General features: G+C 35.3%; 1 protein-coding gene across 3 annotated transcripts in view; it reads right to left on the bottom strand.

Annotated features, from left to right (window-relative positions):
• The window catches only part of cacna1g (calcium voltage-gated channel subunit alpha1 G), a 362,705-nt gene that overhangs the window by 211,168 nt on the left and 135,948 nt on the right, over nucleotides 1-15,589 (bottom strand). The gene's annotated exons all lie outside the window — the stretch shown is intronic.

Below are 15,589 nucleotides of genomic sequence, written 5' to 3'. Positions count from 1 at the left end.
ATCATAAAAATAATAATAAAAAATATTATTATTATTATTAGTAGTAGTAGTAGTAGCAGTGTTAGTATTATTAGTATTATAATATTTATAATTATTATTAATAACATTACTATTATAAGTATAATAATAATAATAATAATAATAATAATTATTATTATTATTATTATTATTATTATTATTATTATTATTATTATTATTATTATTATTATTATTATTATACTATTAATAATTATTATTATTATTATTGGGCGAAGCAGTGGTGCAGTGATGTCGCCTCACAGCAAGAAGGTCGCTGGGTCGCTGGTTCGAACCTCGGCTCAGTTGGCATTTCTGTGAGGAGTTTGCATGTTCTACCTGCGTTCGCTTGAGTTTCCTCCGGGTGCTCCAGGTTTCCCCCACAGTCCAAAGACATGCTACAGGTGAATTGGGTAAGCTAAATTGTTCGTAGTGTATGAGTGTATTAGTGTATGAGGGTGACAGGCCCAGACGACAGGCCGGCCGGAATGTGTAAAAAAGTCTTTATCATATGGATAAGTCTAAATGCAAGACTTGTTCCAAAGAGCAACCCCGCAACCATTCGGGACTAAGGCCAAAGAAGAGAATAATAATAATAATAATAATAATAATACTTAAACATTTTAGCAATGCAAAATAGTATAACTAAAAATATATATGAATAAATTTAATTAATAATTTGTATTTTGTTGTTCATTTAATTATAAAAGGATAATAATTTTACATTTACCATTTTTAATAAACGAATGAACAAATGAATGGGTAATACTTTAGAATGATGCTCCATTAATTAATGTTGGTTAATGTGAAGTATTTACTAACATTAAGTATAAATAATCCTTTAAAGCATTTATTAATCATTGCTCAACATAAACTAAAACATTATTAAATCCAAAGTTGTGCTTGATAACATTACTTAATGAACTGTGAGTTAACATGAAACTTGAACTAATTAAATTGCATTAAATAATGCTAGGATAAATAAATAACATAATAAAAGTAATACTAATTGTTTGTTCATGTTAGTAATTCATGTTAGTTCACTTTAAGATGTTACCAATAAATGCTATACTCAAAGCCAACAAGCAAAACATAAACTGGCCCAAAACTCTATATTGTACGTCCTCATTATTGGCCCCAGCCACTGGTGTAAAGTAATAAATTACAAATACTTAAATTTAGATTGAGTAGCTTTTCTCAGAAATTATAATTTACTAAGTATTTTTAAAAATGTGTACTTTTACTTTCCCTTGAGTACATTTTATTGTGTAGTATCGGTACGTTTATTAATCTACTTTCCTTCAACCTGCAGTCACTATTTTTTACTTGTCTATGGGTATTAGAAAAATCAGTGCTGTGATTCCTGTCCAATCAAATTGTACATAAAGGGTAAATAGCATCATAAAGAACTACCTCAAGACATGGGTGATCTATTATTGCAGCAAACTGTTTGGAAGCATTTAAAGTGTCCAAGAAGATGTCCAAAATCTTTACACACATTGACACAAAGCCTGTTAAATGCATGTCAGAAGATGAGAAGATGACAGATGTTTACTGTATGATGACCGAAATGGCCTTAAAGACTCAGCAGGCACAAGATGTCAACATAACGTTAGATTGAAGTTGTACCTGAATGTTGTGGGGATGTTGCATTTTGTTTGGAAATGAAAATCGGGTTGATGTCAGAACTCAATGTCATGCTGACATCAATGTCCAACGTCCAACCTAAAATCAATTAAATATCAACATCTAATGATGTTACAGCTTTACATTGTGTTGACGTTACCAATATTACGTATAGCAGATGCTAGATTTTAGTTGCCATACCTGACGAATAAATGTCAGTTTTAGACGTCAATATGACTTATGTTGGCTTGATGTTTTGGTCACTTTCTAACCCAACCTAAAATCAACCAAACATCGATGTCCTTTGACGTTGTTATTGGTGATCAAAATAAGGTTGTCCTTAGACAATGGCTAGACATTGAATTTTGGTCACCTGACATCAAACCTAAATCTAAGCTAATATCAATATCTTATGACGTTGTGTGCCTGCTGAGCAATAACTAAACGCACTACAGAATTTTACGTTTACACACATCCACCAAATACATGTAAATGCATCAGCTTTTAACAGCATAATACTCACTACTCTTAAGTACTTTTAAAAGGTCTACTTTTTACTCATACTTTAGAACAGATATGTTTACTCTACTTGTACTACATTTTTAAGCAAGTAATGGTACCCAAGTATGGTTACATTTTCCACTATTGGCATTACACTTCCACTAGCATTACTGAGTGATCTTAAACCCCAATACCTGATGATAGATGAATACAAACATAAGCAACTGTCAAATTACATAATAAATGTTTTATTCACTGTTCCTATAGAGCTCTTGGCTCACACAGCTGCTTACGTGTGCATATATAAATCTCTATGGGCCCCTTCTATGGTTCAACAGCTCGCTCCAAAGATAAACGACACAGACCAGGGAAACCCCTCGACAAAATGCTCTCAAAGACTCAACAGAGCTCCGAACTTAAATATTCTCTACGGTGCTGTTTTTCCCCTCACACACACATACACACACGCACACACACACACCCTATATGAATATCTTCCTCTTTATACTTCACTGTCTCTCGTCTCCTTTGTTTCAGCAAACCTCTTCCCATATTCCTCCTCCCCTCCTTTTCCTCAGCACATCATCCACCCATTTCTATTTAATACATGTCATCCTTCTCTTTCATATTTCTGGGGAAGCATTCAAAAATAGCTCGGAGAGAGTCAGTCTCATCCTCGCATGTGGAAAGCGAGGGTGTTTTGCGCGCACGGTGATCTTTTGGCACTGAATAAATCTTCTCATGGTGTCCTCTTTGTTGTACAAATAGCTGAGTGGTGTATTGTCTGTGCAGCGAGTAGGTTATTCTAGTTCAACTGATGGCCTTTCCTCAGAGAAAAAAAAAACAATTCTTGAAATCCAGAACTTCTTCAGACCAGCCGTCCACCCCCGCAAACACACACACACAATCACACACAAATAGAGGAGGAAGCTGCTGCAGCACACGTTCACTGAGGGTAAACAAAAATATCTTCTGCCTTCTTACTAATTCTTCTAATTCATGTGTGCGGAGAGCAGTTGCTATGCCGATGACATCATGCAGTCTAGAAGCAAAGTGAAGAGACGAGTAACAATGCAGCAAGAAAACACCAATCATCACACTTGCCGTAAATCAACACTACAACGCATATCTAGACTCTGATACTTGTTGGAAAATAAAAAAATAAATAAAAACAAGTCATCAGGGTGTGCAATTTTGACACATTAAATACATTTTTGCTTAGATAAATATTGTAATGATTTGATGAGAATGTTTTCATGCTGTTGCATTGCTGGTTCAGGCCTGTCAGTGATTAAAAAAAAATGTATTATTTAAAAATTAAACTAATAAAACAAAAAATAAATAAATAAATAATTTAAAAATAATAAATAAATAAATAAATAAATAAATAAATACAATACAATACAATAAAATAAAAATTTATATAAAATAAACAAAATAAAATCAAAAAATAAGCAAATAAAATGAAATTACACAAAAAGAAAACATACATTACATAAAAATAAAATAAAAAATAAAATAACAAAAATAAAATAACATAAAATAAAATAAAATAAAAAACTAAATAAAAATTAAAAACTAAATAAAATAAAATAAAAACAGTCCCAGCATTGAGTGATTCATTGAATCAGTCATTCAAATCATTTATTTAAAATGGCTGATGTATTAAGAAACTAATTAAGTGGCTCACTTGATACTTTTTCAATTGAAATTCATTCAGGAATAAAACACAGCAGTGTTGTACTAAAATGTATGTTTTAATCTAATTTCATTTGATACTTATAATAACTAGTGTAGGGCCATCTAACTGCTTTTCTATAGTCCAGAAGTAATCACTGCGTACTCAAATTACTGTGAGTCATTTATATCAGGAATTGTATTTCACTAAATAGTTAAACTATATATTTATATGTAGTTTTACTTAAGTAAATTTTAGCATTAATGCTTTAACTGCTCTATTTTACTTCAAGCTGTAGTCACTATTTTATCTGTTCTTGTCTACGGTGAGTAACTATGTAGAATAGGGAATCAGACACGATTCCCGCCCAATCAAATAAAAATTGCATCAGACAAACCACCCTCTAGACACAGATGTTTTATATATGAAACAAACATATACAGTGTGAAATGTACATTTCTCCAGGGTCTAACAGTGCTAAACAGTTACATGCAAAGACAGAGACAGTTCAGACTGCATGTCACTGATGAGAAGATAAAAGACGCTTACTAAGATGGCTGAAATTGCCAAATGGCCTTAAATAATAACTAAAAGCACTACAGAATGTTACGTTTTCAAATAAAAGCACAGACTTCATCTTTTCTATCCGTGCTGCACAAGATTGATGTGCAGCAGTAAATGCTGGACACTTGTAGCTTGTTAGAGTGCAAAGGTGGTAAATCAGCATTAACATTATCAGATCTGGATTTTTGCCCCTCCTTTTATCAATTTATAGGTTACATAGATTTCAACCTGCTGTGATCTTACATCAAATTAATCTCACATTTTAAATTATATTCCATGCAATAATTAAACTTGATACACTCTAAAATAAAATGGCACTGATGTAAGCTACATTATTTATTTTCATGGTACAAAGTGGAATAATTTTCACAGTGTAATACTTCTCATTACTCTTAAGTACTTTTAGAAGAGATACTTTTCACTTATACTTTTAGGATTTAAAACAGATACTTTTACTCACACTACATGCTTTGGCAAGTAATAATAATTTAACTTGAGTATGGACTCTTTCCAATTCTGTGTTCAGTTTACCTTATGGTGTTTAAAGTGACAACTGTCAACATGTTTCCATGTAGGTGAATGGAAGTCATGTTTTTTAGAGATGAAATGAGATTAAATGATGACAGAACATCTACTTTAGGATTTCTATGGATTGTGATCCATGAGATGCATTTGATTTGGGATAGAAAGAATTTTTTTTTTTTTTTTTTTTTTGCACTCGTTGCTTTATGCATCTGGTAAGAAATAAACCACCATCATTATCTGACTGATTCCAAGTCGAAAGGGATTCCCCAGTGAAATGGCTGACAAAAAGAACATATGCTCACTTTACCTTAAGAAAATGCTAGGAAAATTAATATAGGCAGATCATACTGTACTGTACAAATGTTTGTAGCTCAAACCACAAAGTATCGTACCATGCACACAAACAATTTTACAGAAACTGAAACAAATGGGAGAGGATCACAATAACAATCTATTCAATCAGTAGTGTTACACACACTGAGCACCACTCACATTGATGTGCTTCATAAGTGATTCTCCTCTTAAACATGATACTGCTTATTTTCTGCCCCAGAAACCACTTATCTTCTAACTCAACTAAAGCTTGCATAATAACACACACGCGCATCCTAATGCTGCAATCTGAGTTCACCCACAAATGAAAATCTGCCACCATTTACTCCAAACCTGTGTGACTACACTCAGAAAATATATATTTTTTGATTGTTTTAACTACTTATTTAAAACGAGTTGAAACAACACAAATCTTGAGACTTCAATGGAACAACATTTTTTTTTATGTTCAAGCTACATACATTTGTTAAAAGTGTTAAGTTAACCTACTCGATTTGTGTCGGAACAACATGAATGAATTGTATGGAACCCTGTATTATTTACAGTGTAGATGAAGTTTTGCTGAATTTTTACACTGTAAAAAAATGCTGGGTTCCACATGTTGTGAGACAACATTAAGGAATTAAGTTAACTTATATATTTTTACAAATTTAAGTGGGTTGAGCATAAAACAATCAAGTCATCCCCAAAAAAAACGCAAGAATTGTGTTGTTTCATGCATTCATTCATTTAATTATTTTCTTTTTGGCTCAATCCCTTTATTAATCCAGGGTCGCCACAGCGGAATGATCCGCCAACTTATCCAAAACGTTTTACATAGCAGATGCCCTTCCAGCTGCAACCCATCATTGGGAAACACCCATACACTTCCATTCACATACATACCATACTGTGGGGAAAACTGGAGTACCCAGAGGAAACCCACGTGAACACGGGCAGAACATGCAAACTCCACACAGAAATGCCAACTGACCCAGCCGAGGCTCGAACCAGCGACCTTTTTTGCTGTGAGGCGAGAGTACTGCCCACTGCGCAACCATGCTGCCTGTTGTTTCAGCTAATTTTAAATAAGTAGTTTAAACAAACAACACATTTTGACTGTACAGTAAGTCTTCACAATGAAAGTTGATGTGACTAAAATAATAGTAAAATATTAATAACTAGCTGACTTTGTTCTTTTAAAAAAGGCAAGTAAACCAGTTTCTTTAGAAACCAATTGCCTTAAAAATATTTAAGTCAACTTTAGAGTTTCAATGGGTTTGCTCACTTTTAGTAACACCGTCAGTGACTTCTTTACTTGAAATAAAGTAACTAAAGGGGCAGGACAGTGGCTCACTGGTTAGCACTGTCACCTGACAGCAAGAAGGTTACTGTTTCGAGTCCCAGCTGGGCCAGTTGGTATTTCTGTGTGGAGTTTATAGGGCTGTCAAAGTTACGTATTTGCTTTTTTGGTTCACCGCGATGCAGATGAGGACAACCAGGTATCGGTTCAGTAATAAGATCGGTTCAGTAAGTAAGATCCTAACTGGTTATTATGTACTAATCTCATTTATCTCATATGCGCTATATTGTGGTAGCTTACTATGGCGAGAGAAATGAGCGCAAGTAATTAAAAGGCTCCAACTCCTTAAAAAACAAAGAAAACTCTGCACATGTTTCCTCTCCTCTCGGCTGTTACAACAATTGTGATCCAGATACGAGCGTGTGTGCAGAGTGAGTTTGCTCCACCACGTGGATCAACTGTGATCGCTGCTGTGGTTTATCAGTGTCACTAGCCATGTCACCCTGCAGCCCAAGACCGGTTACACACTGAAGCCAAGCAGGGCTGAGCCTGGTCAGTACCTGGATGGGAGACCACTAGGGAACACTAGGTTGCTGTTGGAAGTGGTGTTAGTGAGGCCAGCAGGGGGCACTCAAGCTGTGGTCTGTGTGAGTCCTAATGCCCCAGTAAAAGGGAAGGGGACACTACAGTCAGTGGGCACCATCTTTCGGATGAGACGTTAAACCGAGGTCCTGACTCTCTGTGGTCATTAAAAATCTCATGGCACTTCTTGTGAAAGAGCAGGGGTGTAACCCCGGTGTCCTGGTCGAAGTCCCTCTATCAGCCCTTATGATCATGGCCTCCCAATCATCCCCTTCCACTGAATTGGCTCTATCACTGTCTTTCCACTCCGCCAATAGCTGGTGTGTGGTGAGCGCACTGGCGCCGTTGTCCTGTGGCTGCCGTTGCATCAGCCAAGTGGATGCTGCACACTGATGGTGGTGTGGAGAGACCCCCCCTTATGATTGTGAAGCGCTTTGGGTGTATGGCCATACACAATAAATGCGCTATATAAATACACATTTTATTACAATTACATTACATTACATTACATAACACTTATTGGTGAACAGCACCAAAGGGTTACAGCCAATCACAGCCCTTTCTGTTGAGTGTGTGACCAATCATAGGGCTTAAAAAGCAAGTGGGACAATATTTACATTCGTTTATTTGCTGTTAATGCTCATGCTGTTCTGTGCATGTACTTAAGTTTTGTTTGATGCATTCAAAATGTGTGTTTTCTTTAAGCAGATCAAATTAAAGGTACAGTTAATTTATCTGACTGCTAAAGGACAACACTGTATTACAAATACATTTATTCATTAATTTTCTTTTCGGCTTAGTCCCTTCTAGCTGCAACCCATATCTGGGAAACTGCTGGAAGGGCATCCACTGTGTAAAACGTAAGCTGAAATAGTTGATGGTTCATTCCGCTGTGGTGACTTCTTAAATAGAGACTAAGCCAAAGCAAAATGACTGAATACATGAATGAATGAATGAATGAAGTAAAGTAACTAAGTAGCTGTTTTAGTCTAACAACTTTTACTCCATGAAGAAATAAATATTATTTTTGTTGATTTTAAGAAAACTAGTCATACAGTTTGTGTTTTAGAACAATATGTAAGTGACTGCATAATTACAAAACAGCAATGGCAAAAGAGGAGAGGAATGCATGCAGAAGAAAAAAAAGGGAAGAGGAAAGCACTGAAGAAATAAATGATAATGTGTTGTGTGGGCAGAAGAGAAAGGGGCACAGAGAGAAAGAGAGAGACAGCAGGCATGATCCCCGGCTTTATTGTGTTTTCCGTGAATTCCATTATTCCACCCAAGGCATTCGTTTTGGAGCTCACGCCGAGGGCTAACCTGAGTCACGTCCGCTATAGAGCCCAGCCGGGTCTCCCTGACAGTGATGGGAGCTGATTGTACGTCTTTGTAAATTTCCTGATGACCAGGTTTGCAATCTTATTTCTGGCAGAGCACACTAATTTCCATATGGCAAGAAGGAGAGTGATTTGAAAGAGTTGTTGGAGAAGATAATCTCTGTACATTTTCAGATCGCAGAGATGAAACGACCCAGGACATTTATTTCTGATGAAAAAGCAAAAAGGGGAAACTCACCAAAACCAAGTTTTAGCATTCAGAAAAATACACGTTTACAGAGTAAGAATCAGGCAAAGGAACTGATCTGTTCCCATTAAATCCAAATGAAAACTTGGCATTATCCATGGAAAGAAAGCAATCTCACCCAGGCACGGCGGAGAGTAAAACGTGATGATTCCAGGAAACTCACAGCAAGAAAGTGCCTCTAAATCCAATCCCATTTCAAGTTTAATACTGAATAAATGTGTAACATAGCTATTACTAAATACATGTGCCTCTGCAATGCCATGACCACTCTTAAAATGATCATACAATAAGGGAAATAAATATTGAACACGTCACAATTTTTCTCAGAAAACTAATTTCTAAAGGTGCCGTTGACATGAAATTTTCACTGGATGTTGATAACAACCAAAGAACTCCATATAAAGAAAACAAATCTAATTAGTTTACAAATGAATCTATGTGTAATAAAATAAAATGATGCAAGGAAAAAAGTATTGAACACATTAAGAAAAGGGGGTGTAAAAAGACAGTGAAAGCCCAAACATCAGCTGAAATGTCTCAGTAGTTCTTCAGCAACCTATTGCCCGTCATCATTGTTAATCAATATTAGCTGTTTCAGTCCAACATCTACATTAGCAGGATGATGAAGATGAAACCAGGGTGGACATTTTAGCAAGACGAAGGTCCAAAACACAGCCAAGGAAACTCTCAAATGCTTTCAGAGAAGAAAAAAAAAATCAAGCTGTAGAATGGCCCAGCCAATCACCTGACTTGAATCCAATGGGACATCCAAATTAAAGATCAGATTTAATAGAGAAGATCCACAGAACCATCAAGATTTTTACTCTCTGTTGGAGTCTGTTACACCGGACCAATGCATTTGACTTTATTTTCCACATTAGCCTTTAAGCTGCCATCACCAAAGAAGTCTTTAATATAAAGTATTTAGTACATTTCAGTAGTTCAGCACTTTCTTCTTTGGTTATTTCATTGTTATTACACACAACAAATTTTTCAGATTTATTTATTTTTTGTTTCATTTATTTTTTTATGTTTGTATTGTTTGGTTTTTACCAAACTCTGGTTCAATTCCATGTCAAACAGGTCCTTTAGAAATATTATGCCCAGGAAAAAAGACATGATGTGTTCAATGCTTTAGAATTTTCCCTGCTGTATCTTGTATAAGATTGTGATGTGCTCATGCAGTATACAGTATATATAACTGGTTCAGAAATTACCCGGAACTTGTGGCAAAAGGGAGTCAAATCTACAAATAAATAAATAATTAAGGCAGCAGGGTGGCGAAGTGAGTAGCGCTGTCACCTCACAGCAAGAAAGTGGCTGGTTTGAGCCTCGGCTGGGTGAGTTGGCACTTCTTTGTGGAGTTTGCATGTTTTCCCAGTGTTCGTGAGGATTTCTTCCGGGTGCTCCGGTTCCCTCCACAAGTCCAAAGACATGCAGTATAGCTGAATTGGGTAAGCTAAATTGTCTGTATAGTGTATGTGTGTGAATGAGAGTGTATGGTGGTTTTCAAGTGATGAAATGCAGCTAGAAGGGCCTCCGCTGCGTAAAACATTTGCTGGATACATTGGCGGTTCATTCCACTGTGTCCACCCCTGATTACTAAAGCGAATAAGTCAAAAAGAAAATGAATGAAGGAAATAATATCTGGGCAGCACAGTGGCGCAGTGGGTAGCACGATTGCCTCACAGCGAGAAGGTCAATGGTTCGAGCCCCGGCTGGGTCAGGTGGCATTTCTAGAAGGTCACTGGTTCGAGCTGCAGCTGGGTCAGGTAGCATTTCTGTGTGGAGTTTGCAGGTTCTCCCCATGCAGGCATGGGTTACTTCTGGGTGCTCTGGTTTCCCCCGTAGTCCAAAGACATGCACTATGGGTGAATTGAATAAGCTAAATTGGCCGTGGTGTATGTGTGCGAATGCGGGAGTGTATGGGTGTAAATAAAGGGACTAAGCTGAAAACAAAATGAATGAATAAATAAATATCTAAAATAATATTACATTACATACATGGATACAAAAACACACCAAAACAAAATAAATAATAATAATAATAATAATAATAATAATAATAATAATAATAATAAAGATGATTGCACATAAAAATATATATTTATTTATTTATTTTATTTGTTTATTTTTTTAAATAATTTATTTATCCATATGGTGGTAAAGCTGAAATTTATGATTTTTATTTAACATGTCAACATATGATATTAAATTATATGAAAACTGAAATTATATTTTTAGGTCATGTAGAAAATTATTATTATTATTTTATTTTTTTTGTAAATATTTGACTAATAAAATATCAGTCTCTCTCTTTATCTGTCTCTGCACAAAAATAATATAACTTACTTTTTCCAAGACAATGTGCACTACAATTAAAGGTATTTTCCAGACTTCCAAATCCACCCTAAAGGCAATCCACTGACCAACTGATGTGTGATTTACGTGAGCGTAGATAACATTATCACAATCCCATGTCACTGGCACAACGAACAGTGAACCTGACCCACTGTCGCAATGTAAAGGTTACAGACTAGCATCATTCATTACAGCAAGCATTAGCTTAATAACTCTGAAATAAGAGGCGATTCACCTCGTGTCACAATCAGTGGCATTGTATTCTGAAGTGCCTGATCACAACGACTGTCTGGATAAGTGGGCTTTGGAGTTGAGTTTTAAGCACTTCATTTAGTGTGGTTTAATCCTCTCTAGTTCAGGCCATTTCAGGCTCATTTGTTTTTATGTAGCCCTCCAAATGCTTATGACACCCACATAACAGAGAGGAGAGTGAGACACAGAGAGAGAGAGAGAGAGAGAGAGAGAAAGAGAGAGGGTGGGGGTAGAGAGATTGTAAGGATTATATAACTTAGAGGCCGCTAGAAAAATAAGTTTTAGGAATTTATTTGCTCTACTTCATAACAGTGCAGTAGATGGAGCATAAAAATATCTGCCTTTTTTTTTTTTTTTGCATAAGACATTGGGAATTTTTTTAATAAGAAAAAGAAAATGAGGCTAAATAGGCCAAATCCTAATTTTTAAGAAGAAATATATATAGAACTTTCTGAGAGCTAGAAATGTAAGTTTTGGGTATTTATTTCCTTCACTTAATAACTGTATATTGAGCAAAAAATGTATCTGCTATTTTTTTTTTGTACAAGACATCAGGATTCAATTAATTAGAAAGTGAAAATGAGGCTAAAGAGAGGAAATGTTAATTCTCATGAAAAAAAAAACTTTCTAAGAGCTATAATCATATGTTTTAGGAATTTATTTATTTTATTAATTTACTACAGTATATGGAAAATAAAATTCATTGATTTATTCATTGACGTGGAAGAAGTGTCAATCGCAAGTGATTGACATGTTAAGTCAATGCAAATGTGTGAATAGACAATACGAGCGAATGACGGGGAATATACACGAACGACACGGTGCGAATTGAGCGTTTGACGCGCCTAACACGCGTTTTGCGCAAATCACTCGAGTTCAAAAATCTGAACTTAAGCGGACATTCACGCCGTGTTAACCAATCAGGAGCTTGCTCTTGGGGGGCCGTGATTGTGATATAGCACCTGTTGTTGATGTCCCGGGGGAAATCCTCCAGCTGACACCGACAACAGTTCATCAAACTGGGCTCGGCTCAGTCAGAAGCAACGCTGAAAGTCTCCATCATTCAGGTTAAGTTACCAGAGGAGTTTATGAGCTCACAGAGCTGGATGCACCTCTGAAAGGATCTAGTGGGCTCAGACACGGCCCTAAACATATCGACGCTGTTTTTCAGCCTTCATAAAGCACATAAACACTGTTATTTTCTTAATGAAATCCATGTTAGCCTTTTAGCAACTAAGCTAACCCATCATGCGAATCCGCATATGTTCTTAAGTGAATTTGATGCTCGAATGAAGCATATTTGGCGTGCTAATGAAGCGGGGTTTGACACATAATTGAAGCAAGTAAACTCAAATGTTCACACGGCTATTTACACGCGAATTTCGCGATTTATCCGCGCGTTCCGCATCTGCTGTGAACACAGCATTAAAGGTTTTTTGAAGAACTTTAAAATCAACATTTTATTTTGTTAACTTCACAGTATAATGAAAAAATAAATGTAAATAAATAATTTTGTACATTTAGTCATTTTTATATATATTTAATTATTTAATAATATACATTTCCAATTCCTGCACTCATATTCTTATCTTCGAAATCACATGATTCTACAGAAATCAACTATAATACTTCTTTGTAAATGTCTTTACTTCTTTTTCAATTAATTGATTGCATCAAAGATTCATTCATTCATTCATTTTCTTGTCGGCTTAGTCCCTTTATTAATCACATTATATTAATAATTAATTAATATTAATATTAATACTTTATTAAGACATGCGGTATAGGTGATTTGGGTAAGCTAAATTGTACCGTAGTGCATGTGTGTGAATCTAAGAGTGTATGGGTGTTTCCCATTGATGGGTTGCAGCTGGAAGGTCATCCGCTGTTGTGGCGACCCCAGAATAATAAAGGGACTAAGCCAAAAAGAAAATTAAAGAATGAAAGTAATTACAAGTAATATAATGTTGCAAGAAATTCATTCATTCATCTGGGGTTGCCACAGCGGAAAGAACACTTCACAATTACATGTAAGGGGTGTAAAGATACATTCTAATTGATATCACAAAATATAAATGTGATGATGCAAATCATGATGCATTAAAAGAAAATTTGCAATATGAAGCCTATGTAGTCAGCGTACTATATTTATAAGATATGATTGACCCAAAAATTTCAATTCTGTCCTTATGTATTATTCACATTTACATATGCATATTCACATTTTCACAGGCGAACTTGGATTTGTTTACCAAATAGAGAGAACATGTGCTTGCACATACGTCATTATACAGTCGAGATACTACAGTAGATGCATTGAACATGCTCAGAACTTTTTGTCCGTGCTGCTAATTACAGGTAATACAGTTGTAAATCACATTCAGTTATTTACAACGCGTTTGCTTCATATTGAGTTGATCGAATCATAACTTGTGTGTTCATAAAAACGATCCTTTTCTGTAGTGTCATCATATTCTCCCTAATGGAGTCCTGATGTCCCCGGTATTTATATTTGAATAAATTACCATTGCCCCTCTCTAATAGAGGACAAGAGTGAATTGTTTTGAAATTGCCGAGTCCCCAAATGATAAAAGACATCCACAGCAGAGGATCTAAAGCATAAAAGAGAGACTAGCTCTCTGATATCCTTAGGGTAAAACGCTCATCTGTTAAACAAAGCAAAAGGAATTTAGCAGATTGAAATCAAAGGCTCTGAGCCATGTTCCCGAATCAATGATAAACCAGAGCGCTGTCTTTCCTGTGATAATCTGCTTTGAATTACAGGCGAGGATCTCTTTGTTGCCTATCACACCACATGTGGTTTTGGGCATTCCTGTGTCTTTTGGAAGTCAGTCAACACAACATGCTTCAGGATATCTAGAGAAACCCAGCGCGCTCCACCAGAGACGATGACAAACGCCTCAAAATAACCTCTCTTCGTTTTTGGAGTTCTAACACTTGTTTGATTTCACTTCAAACCCATGTCCAGTAATTACATTCTAATTTGTTCACATTGTAATCTATTCTTTGATCTATTTAATGAACATCAGTTTCTGAAGGGTGAAATACTTTTGACGATGTGAAATACGGTAACTGTTTTCCATTTCGCTTGGTTTTTATTACTTTTTAGCAAATGGCTGATCTCCATTTCTTGCACCCATTAAACCATCGTCAGCAAAACATCTACATTATACTTTAGAAATCAATTCTAATGCATTATAAATAGCTTTCTTTTTGGATTAATTTAATGCGTGACTGCAGAATAAAATCAAGCCAGTTTCTTTCCTTTAAACTAAAGGTTTTTTTTTTTGTTTTTTTTAAAGAAAAGTGCATTGAAAAAAAAAAAAGATTAATTATATTTACTCAGTCTTTTTAAGTGGTTGCAAACCAAATTTAAATGGGCTGAATTTAAACAAACACATCAAATTTAGTAATGTTTAATTATTATTTTTATTCAGCCCATATATATTGTTTGCAATGAGTTAAAACCACATGAAAAAAAATATTCATTGTATTTACTATTTTTTTTCAAGGTTAAATGTGTTTGTGTCTCTCTTTCTTTAATGGCCAAGGACCTCAATACATTACAGATATGCTGACTGAATACAAACCTAACAGATCACTCAGATCTTTAGGATCATATAAACTAGAATGTCCAAGAGCTCAGTCAAAGCAGGGTGAATCTGCCTTCAGCCACTATGCCCCTCGCTGCTGGAATCAGCTTCCAGAAATGATCAGATGTGCTCCAACATTAGGCACATTCAAATCAAGACTGAAAACACATCTGTTTAGCTGTGCCTTTACTGTATGAGCACTGTGCTACGTCCGACAGATCGCACTATTATGTTTTTCGTTTTCTTTTTCATTCTTTTATAACCTATTTTAACTCATTTTAATTTGTTTTTATCTGTTTTTAATAATTTTTACTGTCTGCATTTTATGTTCCTAAACTTATCTTTTTTATTCCTGTTTATGTAAAGCACTTTGAATTGCCACTGTGTATGAAATGTGCTATAAAAATAAACTTGCCTTGCCTTGCCTTTAAAAAGCCGAATTGATTAAGAAATATATACTTCTGAAAATGTTTTATTAAAATTGATTTTAAAAAAAGTCAGCAAAATGTAATGATAACGATATAATACATGTCTATTTCAAATAACTTTCGACCAAATAAATGAGTAATCCACTGTAAAAAATAAAAAATAAAAAACGCAGGGTTCTACACAATTTTTTCATAATGTCCCAACTTAAATCCATTAAGTTGACAAATTTGACTGGATTGAACA

The sequence above is a fragment of the Danio rerio genome, chromosome 12, assembly GCF_052040795.2.
Source record: "Danio rerio strain M-AB ecotype USA chromosome 12, GRCz13ab, whole genome shotgun sequence".
NCBI lineage: Eukaryota > Metazoa > Chordata > Actinopteri > Cypriniformes > Danionidae > Danio > Danio rerio.
Note: the sequence above shows the minus strand (reverse complement) of the source record. Positions and strands in the feature narration are given on the sequence as shown.